Source organism: Nannospalax galili, unplaced genomic scaffold (genome assembly GCF_000622305.1).
Source record: "Nannospalax galili isolate Female #2095 unplaced genomic scaffold, S.galili_v1.0 scaffold278, whole genome shotgun sequence".
Lineage (NCBI taxonomy): Eukaryota > Metazoa > Chordata > Mammalia > Rodentia > Spalacidae > Nannospalax > Nannospalax galili.
This window is the reverse complement of record NW_008347536.1, coordinates 957400-967373: the sequence shown is the minus strand read 5'-3', so window position 1 is coordinate 967373 and position 9974 is coordinate 957400.

The window sequence follows — 9974 nt, the reverse complement described above, 5'->3', positions numbered from 1 at the left end:
TATATGGGCTGCCATCAAAAGGTAACACTCACATTTAGGTTGTGTCTTCTGGCTTCAGATGATCCAATAAAGAAAATCTATTTCATTTCAGTTAATCCCAGATCCAGTTAAGTTGACACCCAGGATTAGCTATCACATCATGTCATTGGAAGTGTTTTAGCTGTAATTTAAGTATTTGTCATAGATAATTCACATTAGGAGTTACAGAAATGTTATTTTCTAATTTTCATTTTTAAGTTAAAAATTGCCTCTTTCTCTGAAAATAATTAGTAACAGAAGCATCATTTTCCATTCATATTATTATATATGTCTCAAATTATTTACTTCATTTCCATTGTTTGCTCTTCTTCAGAACACCAAAAAATAAAATTAATGCTTTCCCTAGAATTCAGGATATTAAAAAAAAATCTAGTTTTTATTGCATTTTGCTCAAAATAGTCTTTCTGTTCTTCTACTTATTCAATAATCAAACATTTTAAGGTTGATATAAGGCATTGCATTAATTTTCCCTTTACATATAAAAATAAATTTTAAAAAATCATGGTCTTTAAGCTCATATAGTCCAGATTTGAATGATAATTATATGGAAAATATATACAAGTCATGAGAAAAATAAGGTTTAACATTTTTACAGGTGAAAAGGGCTTCAGGTGTTTAATTATGCTAAACTGAGCAGTGAAAATATATAGCTACCTAATAGGGAGAAATAAAGTGGGGAAAAGAAATATTTGCCTGTAAAATTGTAATTACAGAGTTAAATTTCATGATTTTATTTTTCGTTTGCACAAATGTGTTCCTTTAATAACTGACACAAAACTTATATCCTTAGTCTTTTTACTTTGAAACATTTTTATTTAACTATATTAAGCACTGTAGCTTTTGTAAAATGTTTAACACTACTGGCTGTAGTTTTCCATAATAAGCCTACCCTTTGATGCATCTATTCATGAGTAATTCTAAAGTTCATACATGTATGAAGAGGAAATTATCTCTGATCCCCTTAATCTGCTACCAGCTCAGAAAGCATAAAAGAACCTTTGATTCAGATCCGTTTACTCTCTGAATCTAATCAAACAAGAAGTAAGAACTAATTGACTAGCAGATTATTTATGGTTTTTTCAGGAACTTTAACAAAGATTTCTCTCTGTTCAGTAAATTAAGGTTTTATCAAAGGATTGATATACTGCAAAGATAAACCAATCTCACAGTTTTAGAACAAAAATTCTAATAGTCACATTTTTCAGTTTGTTACAAAAGAAAAACAAATATTTAAACTATTCCACTATATGGAATTTGCCATGTTCTAGCCACAGAGTCCTTCATGGAGCACCAACCTGACGTTATAACTGTTCTTTAGAAGGAAAGAGCAGTAGACGTTCTATTGTTTTCTATATTTTTCCTTTTTAAAAATTAGATCGATTCCTTGTCAATTTCCTACGTGCATATGATAGAGTGATTACTTTCAGCCTCCACTTTCTCTTCTTTCTCTCACATCCAGTCATCCCCCTTCCCTCCCACCTACAAGTCCCTTTCCCGTGTTCATGCTGTTCTGTTTTCTTTTGTGACCCACTATGTTTAACCAAGGCCATTCATAAGTGCTATAAAGGAACATAAATTTTTACTAGACAAGAGAGTCAGGCTCTGCTGCATTTAAGGAAAGGGGAGAGAAGAAGAAGAAGAAGAAGAAGAAGAAGAAGAAGAAGAAGAAGAGAGAGAGAGAGAGAGAGAGAGAGAGAGAGAGAGAGAGAGTCCATTTGAGACCTGGCTATATTCAAATAATAGCAACAGAATTTATTGAATAGTACCAGTATATCGGAGATTGAGCTGGGTTTCACATGATGTGCCAAGTTCATAGTTATTGTAGTACAATGAAAAGAATAATGTTAGATGGGTTTGAGTTCAAATTCTGTATATTAATCCTTAATCATTACTATTATAGGATATCTTGAATCCAAGTCTCTTATATTTTATTATTTTTTTTATTTTATGTGTATGAGTGTATTGCTTGCATGTGTGTAAGTGCACCTGTATCATGCAATATCCACAGAGGTCAGAAGAGAGCATCAAATTGCCCTGGACTGGAGTTATAGATGGTTGTTAGCCCCCATGTGGGTGGTGGGAACTGAACTCAGGTCCTCTGCAAGAGCAGCCTCTGTAAGAGCACAGTGCTCTTTTTTTAAAAAAAATTATTTATGTAATAACCACATGATTAGAAGAAGCATCTAATGAGGCTGGAGAGATAGCTCAGCAGTTAAGAGCACTGACTGCTCTTGGAGAGGACCCAGGTTCGATTCCCAGCACCCACATGGCAGCTACTAACCATCTCTAACTCCTGTTCCAGGGACTCCAGCACCCTAGCATTGCACAACATGGGAGAACTAACTTACATGCAGGCAATAAACCCATACACATAAAATAAAAATAATAAATAATTTTTTTTCAAAAGAAGCATTTTATTACAGCAATAACATATTCAATAAGAATTTCCAGAGCATCTCTTTCAAAATTGGCTGTAAATTTTTAGGTTCATAGTTGAATTAATACAGTTATATAATATTGAACTCAGTATAAATACTATAAGACATATTTAGCTATACACAGGGACTCTTAAAAATTATATTGATCCCTTTAATCTTTGGTTATACTTTCCTTTTGGGTGTTTAAGACCATACAGTTGGCCCAGAAAAGCCAATTTATTTTTAATCTTAAGGTCATTTGAGGATCTGTACTTCAGGGGTCACATGGGCTTGGGACGATCCCCTGGTTCTTTTCTTTTACCAGTTGAATCTATGTGAAAATAAGTAAAAGATCCATTTTGACCATGGCTGGCTTCATTTGGAAGCATGGAGGAAATGTTTCCTTTTTGTCGACCCTCCTCTTTGTAGACTGAACACAGGTTCAAGTCCATTTCATGGGGTCTTCATGGCCTTGATCAAGATGACAGGTGACTCACCACAGTTACAGGACATTTTGGGAGATGCTCATAGTCCCCTGGAACTCAGTCAACCTAGGAGAGCAAGGAGCAAAAACTGTCCTTTATGTCCCTCTGACCAAATTAGTATAAGCCTCAAAGTATGGCTGTTAAAGATCCAAGAACGTTAGTTCCACCAGTCTGGTACTTTAAATTACCATGTGCTATGTAAATAAAGCTTGGTAAAGACCAAATGCTCTCAGATAAACCTTTCCTAGACATGTATTATATTCCTTGAGCTAGTTATATGTATTAGTCAGTAGGTTGTTTGATTAATATGTTTTCCTCTGTTTTTTTAAAACTAGCTAGGCGTTATTTATCTCTCTCATTGTCGAACCCTTCCACCATGGTTTCCCCATTTAAAGTGCCCCAATTTTTCCCATTTCTCCCTTAATAATACCCTTCTCCTATAGTCCCACCTTTCTTTAGCTCCTTCTATCTCTTTATTCCCAAGGTTCCTTGAATAACCCTCACCTCCCCTTAAAATAACCCCATTTTTATCCACGTCTCCCTTATTAATGCCTGTTTCCTACTGTTCCTCTCTTTCAGATTCATTGTTTTCCTTTACCTCCCTGGTTCCTTTTCATTATTCTGGATCCTGTAATTATGTCTGGATACATACTCATTTATAAGGATTTAGTGGTAGCAGCCACATATGAAGGCACATATGTCGGCTTTTTGTTGTTGTTGTTGTTTTCTGAGTCTTTGTTACTTCACTTAGTATAACAGTTTCTAGTTCCATCCATTTATTTTCAAATTTTATGATTTCATCTTTCTACTACTGAATAAAACTCCATAGTATAAATGAACCACATTTTAATTATCCACTCATCAGTTGAGGGACACTTAGGTTGCTTCCATCTCTTAGCTATTTTGAAAAGACCAGCAACAAATGGATGTACAAGTGTCTCTGAAATAGGATGAGTTCTTTGGGTATATGCCAAGGAGCTGTATAACTGGGTCAAATGGTAGGTTCATTTGTAGTTTTTTAAGAGTTCTCCACACTGCTTTCCATAGGGGTTGACCAAGTTCACAATCCCGAGCTGGAGAGATGGCTCAGTGGTTAAGAATGGTTGTTCTGACCTCCACGGGCATTGCACAACACAAGTGCACTCACATTCATGCAGGCAATACACACATACACATAAAAATAATGAATAAAAAAAATTTAACAGGTTTGCAATCCCACCAGTGGAGGAGCATTCCCCTTTCCCCACATCCTCTTCAACATTTGGTATCATTTGTTCTCTTGATCTTAGCCAGTCTGACTGGGATAAGAAAGAGTTGAGCACCTTTTAAGATGTTTCTTAGCCATATTTATTTCTTCTTTTGAGAACTCTCTGTTCACCTCCCTATCCCATTTTTTAATATGTTACTTGCTTTCTTGATTCTTTGTTTTTTGAGTGCTTTATATATTCAGGATGTTCAACCTCTGTCAGATATGTCGCTGGTGAAGATTTTTCTCTTCACTTCCTTGCTTTCTTCTTTTTTTGATGTACAGAAGTTTAGTTAAATGAGGTCCCATTTGTTGATTCTTGACCTTGTTTCCTGGGCACTTGACAGGAGGTTTAGAAAATCCTTTCCTACACCTATATCTTGTAGGTTATTGCCAATCTTTTCTTCTAATAGTTTCAGAGTTTCAGGTTTCACATTGAAGTCTTTGATCAATTTGGAGCTGACTTTTGTGCAAGGTGAAAGACAGGGGTTTAGTTTCATTCTTCTACAGGTAGAGATCCAGTTTTGCCAGCACCATTTGCTGAACATACTGTCTTTCCTTCATTGAATGTTCTTGACCTCTTTGTCAAATATCAAGTGGCTGAAATTGCATGTATTCATATTTGGGGCTTCAATTTTGTTTCATTGATCTATGGGTCTATTTTTATACCAGTACCATGTTGTTTTTATGACTATAGCTCTGTAGTACAGTTTAAAATCTGATGTAGTAAACCTCCCGCAATGCTCTTATTACCCAGGGTTGCTTTGGTTGTCCAAGGTCTTTTGTGCTTCCATATGAATCTTAGGATAGATTTTCCAACTCTGTGAAGAATTTCATGAGGATTTTGATTTGCATTGCATTGAATCTATAAATGGCTTTTGGTAGGATGGTCATTTTCACAATATTAATTCTTCCAATCCATGAGCATGGGCAGTCCTTCCATCTTCTGATGTCTTCCTCAATGTCTTTCTTTAAACATTTAAAATTTTCATTATAGAGGTCTTTAACATCTTTTGTCAGGTTTATTCCAAGATATTTTATTTAAAAAAAATTTTTGCAGCTATTGTGAAGGGGAGCATTTCCATGTACTCTTTCTCTGATTGCTTGTTATTGGTATATAGAAAGGCTATAGACTTTTGTAGGTTAATTTTATAACCTACCACTTTACTGAAAGTGCTAATAATTTCTAGGCATTTTCAGGTAGAATTTTTGGCATCCCTTAGATATAATATCATATCATCTGCAAAAAGGGATAATTTGATCTCTTCTTTTCAAATTATTACTCCTTTAATTTCCTTCTCTTGTCTTTTTTCTCTTGCAAGAGTTTTAAGCATTATGTTAAAGAGAAGTGGAGGGAGTGGACAGCCTTGCCTGGTTCCTGATTTTAAAGGGAATGCTTCCAGTTTTCCTCCATTTAAAATGATGTTGGCTGTGGGTTTGTTTTATATGGGTTTAATTATGTTGAGATATGTTCCCTCCAGTCCAATTCTCTCTAGGACTTTGAATATAAACGCATGTTGAATTTTGTTAAAGGCCTTTTCTGCATCTATTGAGATGATCATGTTGTGCTTGTCTTTGAGCCCATTTACATGATTTTTGACATTTATTGACTTACATATATTGAACCATCCCTGCATCTCTGGGATAAAGCTAACTTGATCACGGTGCATGATATTATTGATGTGTGCATCTGGTTTGCAAGTATTTTGTTGAGAATTTTTGCATCTATGTTCAATAAGGATATGGGTCTATGGTTTTCTTTTTTGGTTGTATCTTTACCTGGCTTTGGTATTAGAGTGATGCTGGCTTCATAGAAGGAATTTGGAAGTTCTCCCTCCGTTTCTATCTTTTTGAATAAATTAAATAGTATTAGATGTAGATCTTCTTTATATGTCTGGTAGAATTCTGCTGTAAATCCATCTGGTCCTCGACTTTTTTTAACTGGGAGGTTTTGTATTACTTCTTCAATTTCCTTATGTGTTATGGGTCTGTTTAAGCTGTTGATCTCTTCTTGGTTTAGTTTTGATAGTTCCCATGCTTTTAGATACCCGTCCATTTCTTTTTGGTTTTCAAATTTAGTAGAATATAGGTTTTTAAAGTATTCCCTTATAATGTTCTGTACCATTTTGGTGTCTGTTCTGATGTTTCCCCTTTCAACTCTGATTTTTTGATTTGGAGGTTCTCTTTCTTCCTTTTGGCTGACTGGGCTAGCAGTCTGTCAATCTTGTTCATCTTTTCAAAGAACTAGCTCTTAGATTTATTGATTCTTTATATTGTTTTCTTTATTTCTATTTCATTAATTTCTGCCCTGATTTTTGTTATTTCTTCTTGTCTTCTGAGTTTGGGTTTCATTTGTTGTTGCCCTTCAAGTATCTTGAGTTGCAGTGTTAGGTCATTTATTTGTCTTCTTTCTGATTTTTAAATATAGGCACTCAGAGCTATAAACTTCCTCTAATGAGTGCTTTCAATGTGTCCCAGAGGTTTTGTTGTGTTGTATTGTCCTTTTCATATAGTTCTAGGACTACTTTTATTTCTTTCTTCATTTCTCCTTTGACCCATTCATCATTCAGGAGTGTGTTATTTAATCTCCATGTGTTCATGTTGTTACCAGGGTTTCTTCCAGTGTTGATTTTAAGCTTTATTGCATTGTGGTCCAAGAGAATGCATGGAATTATTTCAATCTTTTTGTATTTGTTGAGGTTTGTTTTGTGACCCAGCATATGGTCGATTTTGGAGAAAATTCCATGGGGGTGCTGAATAGAAAGTATTTTCTTTGGTGCTTGGGTGAAATATTCAGGAGATGTATGTTGGCCCATTTGATATATGGTATTAATTCATATGTCTCTCTTTTAATTCTCTGTCCTTTTGACCTATCCAGTGGAGACAATGGGGTATTGAAGTCTCCCACTACTAAGGTGTTGGGATTAATCTGGGTTTTAAAGTCCTGTAGTACTGTTTTTATGAAGTTGAGTGCAACAGAGTTTGGTGAATAAATGTTCATGATTGTAATATCTTCTGGGTCAACTGTTCCTTTGATCAGACTGAAGTGTCCCTCTTTATCACACACGTTTTTTTTAGTACTATTCGCTTGATATATATATATATACATATATATATATAATTTCTTTTTTTCCTATCCTTTCATCTTAAGATAGTACCTGTCATTGAAAATGAGATGAGTTTCTTGCAGACAGCAAAAAAATGGGTTTTGTTTCTTAATCCATTCAACTGGTCTGTGTCTTTTGACTGGAGAGTTCAGTCCATTGATATTTAAAGTTATTAATGAAAGATGTGTGTTGGGTATAGCTGTGCATTTCCATAGTTATACCTTCATTAAGTGTCTTTCTGTAACCCCCTGGGTAAGCCATTCCAGCTCTTTGTATTGCTCCCAGAACTCTCTGAAGGGCTGGTTTTGTGGACAAGAATTCCTTCAGCCTATTTATATCATGGAAGATTTTTCGTTCCTTTCAAGTATAATAGACATTTTGGCTGGGTAAAGTAATCTGAGTTGGCATCTGTGGTTATTTAGAACTGGGAATACTGTGGTCCAGGCTCTTTTGGCTTTCATAGTTTGCACTGAAAAGTCAGCTGTAATTCTGATGGATTTTCCTTTATATTTGACTTGTTGTTTTTCTTTTGCAGTTTTCAGTATATTCCCTTTGTTCTATGCGTTTAGTGCTTTTACTATCATGTGCCATGGAGAGTTTCTTTTCTGGTCCTGTCTATTTGGTGTTGTATATGCTTCTTATATTTGTATGGGCATGTCTTTCTTTAATTTTGGGAAATTTTCTTCTATAGTCCTGTTGAAGATCTGGTCCATACCATTTTCCTGAGATTCTTCTCCTTCCTGTATGCCTATAACTCATAAGTTTTTGTTTTTTATGGTGTCACACAATTCCTGCATATTCCATTCTTGTGTTTTCTTAAATTTTCCATAATCTTTGCTTGAGTGGTCTAATTCGTCCACTTTATCTTCCAGTCTTGATATTCTGTTTTCCATTTCATTCATCCTATTGGTGAGGCTTTCTCCTATCATTTCTAATTGGCTTACTGAGTGTTTCACTTCCTTCTTCATTTCAGCCTGAGTATTCTTCAATATTTCTAACTCTTTTCTGAATGCATTCAAAAGTTTATCCCTATCTTCCTTCAGTTCTTTGATTTCTTTGTGTGTGCTTTATATTCACTGAATTCTTTTATCATGTTTACAACTGTTCTTTTGAGTTCCATGTCCTGTGTTATCTCTAGCGACTTCTCCTCTAGAGGACTATTGGTACTTCGTGGAGATATATTATTTGGGTTTTTCATGTTATAATTTTTTTCTCTGTGACTCTGACATGTGGATTTCTTTTGTAGTTTCTGATCCTTGTGTGAGACTCAAGCCTTCCTTTGTTGAGTTTAAGACTGTTTCTTTTTGTAAATTTTATGTGCCTTTGTGGTTTATTTGTTGGGCATCAAAAGCTAGTTGCTCTAGGCTTCAGGTTCTCTCTTCTTATTTTATATTGGAGTGGCCAAATTGCTTTCATCTTGCTGCTCAGGAGTTCCCACAGAGGCCCAAGTTGGATGAAGATCAGATGCTCTCAGGCTTTCTCCTATGGTCTGGATCACTCCAGGAAAGATGCTGGCCTCAGAAATTTGAATGTTGGGTTGGCCTGGGAGCAGGGCCCAGGAAAGATGCTGGTCCCAGGAGCCTGGTGACTGGCCATCCAGGGATACTACGGAGGAGGGGATGAGAAGAGGCAGAGGGCTCCTGGGGACTACAGGGAGGAATTGGGCTGGTCTGGATGCACAGGCTCAGGAAGCAGTGGGGATTTTGGGCTAGGAGGTCAGTCCACAGGTCTGGGGTGCCACCACGGAGGCTAGGAGGACAGATGGGGTTGGGGAGATGGTAGGGTGACTGAGGCTGGGGGAGTCAAGGCGCGGTGGGTGGCAAACTTACCCAGGAAAGCTGCTGGCTCCAGGAAGCTGTGGGGCTTGGCCACCCAGAGATGCAAAGGGTGGTAGGGAGGGGAAGAGGCCCGAAGGCTCCCAGGGACTAGAGGGAGGAGCTGGGTTGGTTTGAATGCAAAGGCTCAGGAAGCAGTGGGGAGTTTGGGCCAAGAGGTCTGTCCAGAGGTCTGGGGTGCCAAGACAAGAAATGTGCCAGTTCCTCTGCTAGGAGGAGAGATGGGGTGGGGGAGCTGGGGGAGTGAGTGAGGCTGGGGGAGTCAAGGTGCAGTGGGCAGCCAAATTTACCCAGGAAAGTTGTGGGCTCCAGCGATCACAGTGCTCTTAACTTCCAAGCCATCTCTCCAGACCGCATTCCCTTATTTTTAAGGGAGAGAAAATATAATTTAACGGTTATTACCAAAACAAAACCTCTTACAATGTAACATAAAGGTGCCAAATAAACATAAGCCTAATGATAGACACAGAAAACTCATCCATGCTTTGAATAACATTGCTCTAATACCAAATATGCTTAAATTTCTTAATAAATTTAGGGAAAGGACTGACTATAATGATTTCTACTATACAAAAAGCTAGAATTAGGCACATATTGCCACTATATCAAAATACAGAAACTACTAATAATATAATGTATTAGTCACAGCCGAAAAACCTGGTCCAGTAACCTGTTTGTCTTTGGATTCCTGTGATAAATACACATATAAATCCATTTGTTCCACTAACTCACCTCATTTTTCTGACCCCCCCCCACCCTCCATATCTGTAGTTTGAAGATTACCTGTCTTCTTTAGTGTCTCTCATGCTCAGCCATTCACAAGACATTCCACAACCTTTTCTACC